Raw genomic sequence first — 13,774 nt, forward strand, 5'->3', positions numbered from 1 at the left:
TTTTTTGTTTATTTTATGCCAAACTGGGATGAACAACTTCTGTAGTTCATCCATTCGGTCTTTGAATGTTTGCCATTGCCTATCCACTGTCAACCCTTTGAGTGCCATTCCCCAATCAATCCTACCCAACTCGCTCCTCAGACCATCATAGTTTCCTTTATTTAAATTGAGGTCCCTAGTCTCTGAGTCAACTACTTCATTCTCCATCTTAATGAAGAATTCGATCATATTATGATCGCTCCGACCCAAGGGGCCTCGTACAACAAGATTGCTAATTAATCCTTTCTCATTACATAACACCCAGTCTAAGATGGCCTGATCTCTGGTTGGTTCCTCGACATATTGGTCCAGTAAACCATCCCGTAAACAATCCAGGAATTCCTCCTCCACAGTATTGTTAGTATTTTGGTTAGCCCAATCTATATGTAGATTAAAGTCACCCATGATGACTGCTGTGCCCTTATTGCACGCTTCTTTAATTTCCCTTTTAATGCCATCCCCAACCTCCGCCTTACTGTTTGGAGGTCTATATACCAATCCCACTAATGTTTTTTTCCCCTTACTTTTTCTCAATTCTACCCATACAGATTCCATATCATTAGAGCTAATATCCTTCATTACAATTGTGTTAATCTCTTCTTTAACCATTAATGCTACCCCTCCTCCCTTTCATTTTTGCCTATCTTTCCTGAATATCGAATACCCCTGGATATTGAGTTCCCAGTCTTGGCCATCCTTGAGCCACGTTTCCGTAATCCCAACCAAATCATAATCGTTTAACTCTATTTGCGCAGCCAATTCATTACAAACTCGCTGAAGTGCCCGGCGGTGCTGAGGGATTTTTGAGAACATGTTATTGTTGGAAGAAGGAGAGAGAGCGACTGGGGGGAAGAGAGAGAGCGACTCGGGGGAAGAGAGAGAGCGACTGGGGGGAAGAGAGAGAGCGACTGGGGGGAAGAGAGAGAGCGACTGGGGGGAAGAGAGCGAGCGACTCGGGGGAAGAGAGCGAGCGACTGGGGGAAGAGAGCGAGCGACTGGGGGGAAGAGAGCGAGCGACTGGGGGGAAGAGAGCGAGCGACTGGGGGGAAGAGAGCGAGCGACTGGGAGGAAGAGAGCGAGTGACTGGGGTGAAGAGACCGAGCGAGTGGGGGGAGAGAGAGAGCGTGAGTCTGGGGGAAGAGAGAGAGCGATAGTCTGGGGGAAAGAGAGAGAGCGAGAAACTGGGGGGAGAAGAGACAGAGAGAGACTGGGGGGAGAAGAGACAGAGAAAGCGACTGGGGGGGAGAGACTGGGGGAGAGAGAGAGAGAGGGGCGAGAGGAAGGGGGATGGGGAGAGGGGAGAGGGGGAGAGGGGAGAGGTGGGAGCGGGGAGAGGGGAGAGGGCTGAGGGGAAGGGGGGAGAGTGGGGAGGGGGGAGGGGAGAGGGAGGGGGAAAAGGGAGGGGGAGGGAAAGGGAGGGGGAGGGGGAAAGAGAGGGAAAGGGAGTGGGAGGGGGAAAAGGGAGGGGGAGGGGGGAAAGGGAGGGGGAGGGGGGGAAAGGAAGGGGGAGGGGGGAAAAGGGAGGGGAGGGGGGAAAAGGGAGGGGGGAAAGGGAGGGGAGGTGTAAAGGGAGGGGGGAAAAGGGAGGGGGAAAAGGGAGGGGGAAAGGGGGGGAAGGGGGGAAGTGGGGGGAGGGGGGAAGCGGGGCAGGGGGGAAACAGGGAAGGGGTGGAGGGAGGGGTGGGAAAAGTGGGGAGGGGGGTAGCGAGGGGAAGGGAAAGGGGGGAGGGAGGGGAAGGGAAAGGGGGAGGGCAGGAAAGGGGGGGAGGGACGGGAAGGGAAAGGGGGGGAGGGAGGGGAAGGGAATGGGGGAGGAAGGGGAAGGGAAGGGAAAGGGGGGGAGGGAGGGGAAGGGCATGGGGGGAGGGGGGAGGGAGGGGAAGGAAAAGGGCGTGAGGTGGGGAGGGAGGGGAAGGGAAAGGCGGGGAAGGGAGGGGAAGGGAAAGGGGGGAGGGAGGGGAAGTGAAAGGGGGGAGGGAGGGGACGGGAAAGGGGGGGAGGGGGGGAGGGGGAGGGACGGGATGGGAAAGGGGGGAGGGAGGGGAAGGGAAAGGAGGTGGAGGGAGGGGGAGGGGAAAGGGGGGAAAGGAAAGGGGGGGAGGGAGGGGGAGGGGAAAGGGGGGAAGGGAAGGGGGGAAGGGAAGGGGGAAGGGAAGGGGAGGAAGGGAAGGGGGAGGGGGGGGAGGAAGGGGGGAGGGGGAAGGGAATGGGGGAAGGGGAGGAGGGAAGGGGGGAGGGGGGAAGGGAAGGGGGGAAAGGAAGGGGGAAGGTAGGGGTAGGTTGGGGGGGAAGGGTGTGTGTGGGGTGGGAAGGGGGTGTGTGGGGGGAAGGGGGTGTGTGGGGGGCAGAAGGGGGTGGTGGGGGGCGGGGCTGTGTGGGAGGGAAGGGCGCGTGTGGGGGGGGAAGGTGGGGTGTGGGACAGGGGGGAAGGGGGGTGTGGGACGGGGGGAGAAGGGGGTGTGTGGGGGGGGAAGGTGGGGTGTGGTGGGGGAAGGGGGGCTGGGTGGGTGGGGGGTGAAGGGGGGTGTGGGGGTTGGAGAGGTGGATGGGGGAAGGGGGGTGTGGGGGTGTGGGGGGGAAGAGTGGGTGTGGAGGGGGTGAGAATGGGGGAGAGGGACGGAGGGGGGAAGGGGGGCTGTGGGACGGGGTGTGGAAGGGGGGGTGTGGGGGTGGCGAAGGCGGGGGTGGTGGGTAACGGAGGGTGTGGGGGGGAGGAGGGGAAGGCTGGTGTAGGGGTGGGAAGGGGGTGTGGGGGGGGAGGGGTGGTGTGGGAGTGTAGGGGGGAAAGGGAGGGAGGGAGCCAGCAGACCCTATCCCCTCTGCCAGTGTTGGTCCCTGTCTGGGCCGGAACCCTGGGACTGGAGTTGCGCTGCCAGCCATTGGAGAAGCCTAGGCCTTGAGCCCCTGCACTGACATGGCCCAGCCTACCTTTTAATACCTTGAAAGATGAAACTTAAAGTACTTATAAAACATTTTTGGTAAATCTTTCTATAACATACACTTTACAACCTCACCAATCTTTTTATTAAAAAAGGGGGTCCACACCTGTCACTGCTGTATCACAAACAACAATGGCTGCCGCTTGCTTTTCAGTTGGAAAGATTAGGCCCCGCCCACACAATCGATTGTCTCTCCCGGGCAGAAGGACCCGATTGGGAGCACTGAAGCCCCACCCACTCTATATTCCTGTTCTGAGATGGCCACGCATGCACTCTGTTACACACTGAATCAAAATGGCGTTGCACTGAAACTTTTTGCCCTCCTTGACAAAGATGGCTGCCGTTAAGCTGGTGCTGTCAGCAGAAGAAATCCCCTAAGCTGCAAACATGGGATCTTCAGATAATTATTCGGGGCTTGCAACCTACCCCAGTTGCTTATGAAGCCTCCCCACCTACCGAACCCGGGAATGGAGCTGAGGCAGCAGACCCTCTCCCCTCTGCCAGTGTTGGTCCCTGTCTAGGCCAGGAGCCTGGGACTGGAGTTGCGCTGCTGGCGGTTGGAGAAGCCTAGGCCCCGGGCCCCCGCACTGACATGGCCCCGAGAAATAAATCACATACTGGACTCATTTATTACACGCAAATTATATAATGAGCTAGTTGGGCTCCTAAGTACCAAATTTGTGCTGGATAAAATCCCCTCCACACACACAGAACGTGGGAAAAATAAATCAATAGTTAGTAGTTAGGAATCAAGATGGCAGCGGGATGGGAGGTGGCTAGCTCGGGCATGGCTGGGCAACAGAGGCCCAGGCTTCGAGGCCTGGAAAAACGGTGAAAGGTAGGAAAATTATACAGGTTAGAGAAAAGATTTACAGGTTAATTAACTTTTTTTAAAACAATTTGTGTTTTAAAAGCAACTTTTTTTTTGCTGGAAATGTAGATTTGAAAAGAAACATGCAGAAAGTGGGAAAAAGAAATGAAGAGTTTGGAATCAAGATGGCGGCCACTCACCTCATTTCAGAATGATAAGGCCCGCCCACACATGCACCGATTGGTCAACCGTCAGGTCACTGAACTGTAGGATTGGTCAATCGTCCTGTCACTTGACTGTAGGATGGCCCACCTGCACACACAATGAACCCGCCCCCATGACGCAGCAATTGGCCGACCGTCAGGTCGCTCGACTGTACGATTGGTCAACCTTCAGGTCACTCGATGCTAATCAGCGGATAATGAGCGGAATCTTGAAAGTTTTTTGGAAACCGTCGGCACTATTTTCGTCTGACCAAAAAGTAAATATGCCTACAAGTGTCCCCTAATTATGAGCTTTCTTTTGATATAACATATGTATAGGTACGCTCTATAACTATTGATTGTATAGCCGGACAGACAGACAGACAGACAGACAGAGAGACAGAGACATACTGATTTATATATATAGATAGATGCTCCTCGCATTAAGACACAAAGCCTTCAGGCTTGTTTGTTTAATGCTCTTAGACCTATTAAGAATTATTAGTTACTGTGGCCACGTTTGATTTAAACCATTGATTTCTCTGACTGCCACTTTTGTTTTTCTCCTTCCTATCTTTTGCTTTTATCCTTGTTTCCCTTTCCTCTGTCTCCCTGCTCAGGTTCCCAACCCCCTTCCATTTTAGTTTACACCCTCCCCCACAGCACTAGCAAACACTCCCCCTAGGACATCAGTTCCAGCCCTGCCCAGGTGCAGACCGTTCGGTTTGAACTGGTCCCACCTCCCCCAGAAAACTGGTTCCAATGTCCCAGGAACTTGAATTCCTCCCCCTGGCACCATTCCCCTAGCCACGTATTTATCTGAAGTATCCTTCTATTTCTACTCTGACTAGCACATGGCACTTGTAGCAATCCTGAGATTACTACCTTTGCGGTCCTGTTTTTTAATTTACCTCCGAACTCTCTATATTCCGCTTTTAGGACCTCATCCCGCTTTTTACCTATATCGTTGGTGCCTATATGCACCACGACAACTGGCTGTTCACTCTCCCCTTCCAAGATGTTCTGCAGCCGCTCGGAGACATCCTTGACCCTTGCACCAGGGAGGCAACACACCATCCTGGAGTCTCATTTGCGGCCGCAGAAACACCTATCTATTCCCCTTACAATTGAATCCCCTATTACTATAGCTCTACCACTCTTTTTCCTCCCATTCTGTGCAGCAGAGCCACCCCTGGTGCCAGGAAGTTGGCTGCTGCTGCCTTCCTCTGATAAGCCATCCCCCCCAACAGTACTCAAAGTAGTATATCTGTTGGAGAGGGGGATGGCCACAGGGGACCCCTGCACTACCTGCCTGCGCCTAGTCCTCTGCCTGTTGGTCACCCGTTCCCTTTCTTCCTGTCCAACCTCTACCTGTGGTGTGTCCAACTCCCTAAACGTGCTATTCACGATGTCCCGAGCATCGTGAACGCTCCAGTATGCATCCAATCGCAGCTCCAGCGCCGCAATGCGGTCTGTCAGTAGCTGCAGCTGGGTGCACTTCCTGCACACGTAGTTGTCAGGGACACAGGAAGTGTCCCTGAGTTCCCACATATCGCAGGAGGAGCAGATCACAGGGCCGGGCTGTCCTGCCGTGACTTACCCATTAATTAATTGAGTTTAAATTAAATCAATCAATCCCACTAATTACACTACAGTTAAATAGTTTACCAACAGTCCCCGCTACACCAGAGAGACCTTAGTAACTATAAACCAGAGTTAAAGTTTAAAAAAAGAGAGAAATACTCACCAACCAATCACTTACCTGCTTCCTGCTGATGTCACACTTTGATTACTTTTTACCTCTGTCCCCCGCTGCTGAATTGGTCGGGCCTCGCTCCACACACAGGCTCGCTGCCGGTTTTATGCCTCACTGCTCGCTCTGCACTCCTCACCCAGGTCCGTCTCTCTGGTCGGGCCTCGCTCCACACACAGGCTCGCTGCTGGTTTTATGCCTCACTGCTCGCTCTGCACTCCTCACCCAGGTCCGTCTCTGGTCGGGCCTCGCTCCACACACAGGCTCGCTGCCGGTTTTATGCCTCACTGCTCGCTCTGCAATCCTCACCCAGGTTCGCCTCTGGTTGGGCCTCGCTCCACACATAGGCTCGCTGCCGGTTTTATGCCTCACTGCTCGCTCTGCAATCCTCATCCAGGTCCGTCTCTGGTCGGGCCATGGTCAACCATGTCCCGAAGCTTTCCGCCAAGGGAGACACCTCGATCTACTTCAGGGAAATAGAGCAGGCCGCCAGCATCAACGACTGCGATGACGCTGAAAAGGCGTCTATTCTATGCTACTATTCCCCCTGGAGAGTAATCTCCTCCAATCCCTCTCTGAAGAGTGTAAGAGGGGACCGAGCGGGTACGAGGAGCTTAGAGACGCGGTTCTGGAGGCCATGGGGATGGATGAGGGAAGTCCTTTCTCCCACGTGGAGAAGACGGTACAGCTATCAGGGGAGACCCCGCAGGCTTTTGCGGACCGGTTGTGGCCGGAGTACCGGAAAGCCTGCCCGGGGACGCAGGACCGGGAATTCCTGAATGGGGATTCTCTGACGCATTGGCTCCGTTGCCTGGTGACGAACAGCTTGCCACAGATCCGGGCCAAGGCAGAAGCCTGGTTCGACCCCAAAGATCCCCAGGCCACAGAGATCATGGTAATTTGACAACTCACTCTGGCCTATAAAAACGGTAGGGGAGCCAATGCACACCCACCCAAGGGTAAGCTGCATAAGGTAAAACCCGGACCGGGTAGGAAAGAGTCGCACCAGGAAGGGAGTAACACCCCCAGCACAAAGGCCAATTGTTACGGGTGTGGAAAGGATGGTCACTGGCGGAAGGAGTGTAAGAGCCCTTGGAAGGATAACAAGGGAAAGCATCCCACAGCCTTAGCCCAAAAGGCGGGGGTAGGGACCCCTTCCGCAGAGGGTGAGTCGCTTTTGGACGCCATGAGGTCCTTACTGACTGGCCAGGGGAGAGTAGCAGCCACCACCGGTGCTCTCACCCCGTCAGCCCCATCCAACCCACAACCATGACTAGAGCCAGCGCAGCCTGTGTATCTGCGTTCACTCTGATATGATGAGTGGAGGAGACACATGACGGAGATGGAGGTGGAAAAGGTAGCGGGGACCTATCTGTTGGACACGGGGGCATCACGCACCGTGATCTACTCAGCTAACCCCACCACCTCACCTCTCTCTAGCGGGGCCCCATACAGTCTATCAGGGTACACGGGTAAGGAACAGGCTGGTTCGGTCTCCACACCGCTCGCTCCAAGTGGACGTGTGTCCTGATGAATTGGGAAGTGGAAGGTGGAAGAGGGGTCCTGGGGGCCGATTTTATCGTAGGTCACGGGATCCTGGTGGATTTGAGGAATCACTGCCTCTGGGGGGCAGGAAAGGTAAAGAGCGGTGAGATCGTAGTTATCCCGGGTAAGGAAGGGAAGGGGACCCTCTGCACCATGAAGCCCAAAGAGGATTATAACCTCGGGCTCATGGTCAGCAACACCCCACCAGAGTTCCAGGCATTTGTGCAGGCCCACCTGGCCGCATTTGCCACTCACAAACACGACTGCGGGAGGGTCACAGGGTTTGAGGCCAGAGTAGACGGGGACCCCATGGCCCGACCACAGAAACAGTATAACTTCCCCAGGGAAGCAGAGCCGGACATGGAAGCAGTCATGTCCTCGTTGGTATACAGCAGGGAGTTCTGAGGCTGATAGCCACCCATGTGAACTCTCCGTTGTGGCCGGTTAGAAAACCGGACAATTCCTGGAGGGCCACGGTGGACTATCGGGTGCTCAATAGTAACATCCCAGCATGTGCACCTACAGTGGCAGCAGTTGCCGACCTGATAGGGAGCATCCCAGCATCTGCGACCACTTTCATGGTGCTGGATATTTCCAATGGGTTTTGGTCCATCCCTGTAAGGAGGGAGGATCAGTACAAATTTGCCTTTACATTTAAAGGGCAACAGTACACGTGGAACTGATGGCCTCAGGGCTTCCATAATAGCCCCAGCATCTTCCATCAGTGCATGGCAGATAGTTTGAAGGAATTTAGTTAGCCCGGACAGTTGGTACAATATGTGGATGACCTGCTCCTGTTCACTGATTCGAAAGAGGAGCATGGCCCACTATTGGCCGAACTGCTGGAGCTGTTAGAACAGAAGGGTTTCAAAGTGAATCCCAAGAAGGCGCGGATCGGCCAGCAGGAGGTGAAATTCCTCGGTCTGGCCGTGCGCGCTGGAGAAAGGGCCATAGATAGGGCTGGGGAAGGAGAATCCCGGGACCCCTATCGGGCAGGTCCGGAAGCCACAGTCCGGGACAAGGGAGGCACACGGGGGGTAGTTTTGGCCCTGGACCCAAAGCGGGTCCGGATCCGGATCCAAGATCCCGTCTGTAAGACCGTCCCGGTGAGAAAAGAGAAAAGACAGCCCCTAGAAGGTCCACTCGGGGCAGCGGGTGAGCCCTCAACACAGGTTTTAAAACAGGCCGCTGGTTACATCAACCAGTGCAAACTGTTTCAGCCTGAAAGGGGAAAACAGCCAGTTGGGGTAAGGGCTGAGGAGAAAGATCCTCAGCCCACAGCACGAGCGAGTTCACAGGCTGCACAGGCAGGCGCTGTGGCTTGCTTGAAAGGAGGGGCCATCCAGCCCATCGAATGGGACACGCCCCCACTCTTCTGGGATCCAGAAGAGGGGGAAGGACCTGCGGTCAAAAACCCCGCCCCGGACCCAGCCATGGGACCTGGGGGCGGAGACTTTCAGCTCGCAGCAGCAGGCTGCGAAAAGTTACCTGCCCCCAGCCTAGGTTCGGGAGGGGTCAAGCCTGTGGGAGCAGCAGTTCGGGTAAAAGGCCCAGCGGTCAAGAAAGTCCTACCCGCCAAAGCCCCCAGAAGGTCCCCACGGACGCCCCAGCCGAGAAAGCCATGGTCACCAGCCCTCCAGCTACCAAGGGCCGCCCCTCGAGCCAGGGAGAGGTCCAAGGACAGAGGTTCTCAGCCAGCAGCCTCTGGCTGCGAGGGACCAACCGTGAAGAACGGTGCAGTCACGCCGGGGGTAGCGGCGAGCCGCAGTCCGACCAGGGATTAGCCTGGCCGCCCGGAGACGGGCGGCGGATGTATATAGTTGGTTTAAGTTTAAGTAAGGTGTAATTGTTTAGCTTAAGTTTGGGAGTTTGTAATTTAAGTTAAATAGGGTGATGGGTAGTTTTAAGTTAAGCAGTCTGTTAAGAGTGTATCTTTGGGTCGAGGTCGCGGGACCCGACCATGCCTCACCAAGCCAGAGAATCTCTTGGGGACCTGGCTGCATGTTTTTTTACATCTTTTTGCAGAAAGATGTTCGGGATGGAATGGATCGTGGTCCTAGTCACCCTAATCGGGATGAGTAAGGAGAGGAGGGGCGACGTCCAAGACTCCCACATCTATGGGTGTTCGGGAGACAAGGCGCCCCTGGCAATCGATGGGAGCGGTGAACGGGATGTGGAGGAGACCGCTGTCTACTTCCACGAGGGAAGGTGGCCAGGATGGTTGGGGTCCAATTCGTCTCAGTACTCCAGCCAGACCGGATTCACATACGGGGAAGCCTCCCTCCTGTGCCCCCGGGTGCGAGTCGTTTCCATGAGGGTCAGCGTCACCGTTGGAAAGCGAATATGTTTAACATGCAAAGGACACATTCCACTGGACAGATGGTGGTGGCTCAGAAAGTTGTGCAAGGACATGATGAACCCCGAAGTCGAATGGGAGCATTTGGGTAACAACACCCATCGGGCAATTACCGGGACTCATGGAGGACTGAGTGTATGCTGGGACAAGTGGTGGGAACCGGACCAAGGGATTTACATCTGTATGTGGGGGTCAGAGAAGGTCTGCCCCGCAGGCATATCCATTGTTTTCCACCGGCAGTGGCAAGACGCCGGGGAAGGGATAAGGTGAGACACCAGCCTGAAGGCGTGCGCAGTCCCATTCTCCCCGATCCCAGTCAGTGCCACTGAGCTGGTAACGCGCCCCTGTAAGCCTCCGCCCACGGCGCAGGCAGCGAGGTTATCCAGGGAAGATTGCCCCACCACCACCAAGGGACCAGAGAATGGATTGGTACTAGTCCCCACCGATCAGATGCTGTACCAGGGGGTACACTACGCGGTAGCCTCCGTGATTTTAAATCTCACGGAGGTACATTTACCGGAGTGGTGCCCCAAAGAAACAGAGCAGTTATACCAGGCCCTATTAAAAGACATGTTCAAGAAGTTTTACGAGTTCGATTTTGCCCACGTGGACAAGACCGAACTCTACACCACACGCTGGGAATTTTTGGATAACTCAGGGAGACAAAGAAGGGGTGTATGGAATGATGTTTTACTGCGGTTAACACTGGGTCCTCTGTCATCAACAGCTTGGATGACATAGAGCTGCAGACCCAGATAAACGGTTTAAAAACACAGTTAAAAGGGATATTACTGGATGAGAACAAGGTAGTGGGCTCGGCGTTGCATGAGGACCAGGCCATGACAGTCCATTTAAAAGAGATCATAGCCAAGTTGGAAAAGCACGCAAAGTCGGTAAATGCTCTCATAAGGGAGGACAGAAATGCTTCTGACAAGCTGCGCAGAATGAGGTGTGTGTGTTATATGGGGCGTGGTTACTGGGTGAGGGCCGCAGTAACCTGGAGGATTTAAAACAAGGTTTGGTCCCCTCCTGGATTAGCAACAAGCACCTCGCAGCCCTCCACCCTTTGAAAACACATTGAGCCCGTGCCAACTCTGGCTAGCCTCCGAAGCCTATCCAGTCCCCGTGGATTGTGGACGGTCCAACCACACAATCATGGGAGTAGTAGTTAGGGTGCCGGTCGTGGGTAGGACAGCCCAACCCGCCCTGGTATACAGGGTTGAGAACATTGGAGTCATTCAGGGGGGTGCACACATTCGGTTCTCAGCAGTCCTGTCTTACGTCATTAAGTGGGAGCACGCTATGACAGGTATTGACCTCTCAGGGTGCCGGAGCCGGGGAGCACACATAATCCTGTGCCCCCAGCACTTGAATGCCTTCTGAAGACCGCAGTGTGGGTTCAAAGCTGCTGACGCGAAGCCTATAAATTGCACCATGGAGGCAATGGCACAAGGCCATGTTCCCCCGCAGGTAGCATATATAGGGGGTGGGACATATTGTGTCACCACCGGTGCGTCCCACTACCAGCACGGACAGCACAGCTGGTGCCCGGTTAGTGACAGCAGTTTCTGTTTTAAACCCAAGGGAGAAGTTCGAGTGGCCCAGGAGCGAATTGTCCCCATCCCTGAACCCTCCACTGTTCACCTCACTGTGAAGGAGAATTTTACGAACTTGCAGAAGTACGTAGTGCACTTTGGCTATGAAATTCCCCCTCTCCCTGAACATTTGACTAAAATGCTAAAAGCCGTCATAGTTTCACAGAAACATTTCTACACTCTCGAGCAGAAAACAGTAGAGATAGGGACTAAGGTATTGGATATTGTGACTCCAACCTGGTGGACCCTTTTCAATAATATAGAGGTCCCTTCGTGGATCAGACTGGCTTCTCACATTCTCGTGGTTTGCCAGTTAGGAATAGTGCTGTATTTAGTTGGCATTCAGTGTAAGGGAAAAGGTCAGTGGTCAGAATTCTGAAACCAGAGCTTTTGAAAAGAACATTATGCAAAGGTGGAGGAAGCTACGCCGGTTTAAGTTTCTCCCTGTTTTCGATTGAAGAATTGTTGTTTCTTTGTGTTTGTTATTTTCAATTAAAGGTTTTTTCTTTTGTTTTCTTTTGCAACGCGGTTTAATAAAGATGTGTGTACCAAGTGGTGCAGGGGTGTAGGACCCCCTCAATGCTTGGATGTGTGTGTAAAGCCTGTAATTTTACTCTTTGTATGCTGATGTACACTACATATTTGCGGACTGGGAAGTGCGTGTGTCGTGAGTATATTGGATAGATAATTGCAGGGGAAGGCTGACTATGAAGGGTCAGATAAATTTTGCTCACCATAAAAGGTATGCTACTTCAAGCAAGTTTTAGTATCACAGGGAGGAATGTAAGATTTGCAAAAATTGTGCATCTCCCCGAAGGTTATTATCGATAAAAGGGACCCTGCATGGACATTTTTGAATTAAAAAGGGTACCCAAGATGGCGTCCGTGCCTCGTGGCAGAAAGCCTACGGGTCTCCAAAATGGATTCTGCAGCGCAGACAGCTTGGGGGAAATCGAAACTAAGGCTACAGGTTTTCTGTGAAAAGAACTTTGTGTTTTGGGACCCAGACAGAACTGTGAATTATGTATTAGACCGAAATGGAGACGGATCTAAATTCAATGAGGCCTACAGTTAAAGCCATAAAACAGTCTGCATACATAATCGGAAACAGATTAAGCACATCCCTCGAGGCTGGACAAGCCCACCAAGGACTTTCAGGACAATACGAGTCAATTATCGGGCCGGTAGATGCAATTACCGGCCATCTAAAAACCGTCAGTATAGATTGCTACCATTATTTTAACTAGCCCACCAAAATTAAAACAAAGAACTAAACTGATTTGGCGCACAGATAAGGGTTTTTCGACAAAGGTATAATTGAAGGCCCCCAGGTAGCAATCGGTGAACTCCTGCTCTGCTCTTCTGCTGCTCTGCTGCTGTGCTGATGTTGGTGCTGCCGCTCCCCGGCTCTTTGGCCCCTCGCCCTCATGGCTGCCGCTCTTCCCCCGTCCCGCACTTACCCACTGGCCTTTGCCCGTGCCCTCTCCCACTCTATCTGGACTTGCCCGGGCACCGGGTCGGGTGAACACAGGCAATTCAGGCCAGGCAAAGCGCGACGCGATGAGGGGAGGAGAAGGGAAGACCACCAGAGGGAAGGCCAACTGAGGGTAGGCTTTGAATCATCGGGCCTTCAGCCTCAGCTGACCTGCGACTATCTTCATGCAAACTCAAGCTGCCGACGAAGGACCATCCCTGCAAGGTAAAGTACCCAAGCAGAGACTTTAACTTTGGGGTACTCGAACCTGGACAACACCCTTGCAGCACCCGGAGCCCACGTGATGACGGCAGGCTCCAGAGACCACCAAGAGCGAACCCCGAACCCAACCGCTGTATTGAGTCTAACAAACCCTTTTGATTGGTGAGCATGAATTCTGACCCCTCATAGCTTAACCTAGTTAGGTATAGGGGGTGGGATAAGGATAAGGGGATTATTAAGATAGTTGTTTTCCCTCGATGTGCCATGTGTTCCCCATTTATCTGCATAAGTATAGTATTATTATGACTCTCTTGTTTTTTTCCCTGTAGAAGTGTACACTAGTAATTTTCCATAAGATTGTATCAAGGTTTCCTCTTCAATAAAATCTTGGTTTTGTTTGCATCCAACCACCTGTCTACTTGAGTCTTCTCTGTATCGCTGCCTGTATCTAAGTCCGGTGTCCAGAACCCAGGGGGCGAGCGATTCGAACTGCTCAAAGAAGGTAGTCAGAGGCAAAGCTGACTGACCTGAACACGCCTGTGCAAAACCCCCTACAAATGTCAATCCTAGTAACTACAGGCCGGTCAGTTTAACATCAGTGGTGGGTAAAGTTTTAGAAACAATAATCAAGGAAAAAAATTAACGGGCATTTGGTAAGGTTTAAGCTAATTAAGGAGAGCTAACATGGGTTTGTAAAAGGAAGATCGTGTTTGACTAATTTAATTGAATTTTTTGATGAAGTAACAGAGAGGATTGATGAAGGGAATGCAGTGGATGTTGTCTACATGCATTTTAGGAAGGTGTTTGACAAAGTACCACATAAAAGGCTGGTTAACA

This window comes from Somniosus microcephalus, chromosome 9 (genome assembly GCF_052327205.1).
Source record: "Somniosus microcephalus isolate GS21.2 chromosome 9, FLI_Smic_1.0, whole genome shotgun sequence".
In the NCBI taxonomy this organism is placed as follows: domain Eukaryota; kingdom Metazoa; phylum Chordata; class Chondrichthyes; order Squaliformes; family Somniosidae; genus Somniosus; species Somniosus microcephalus.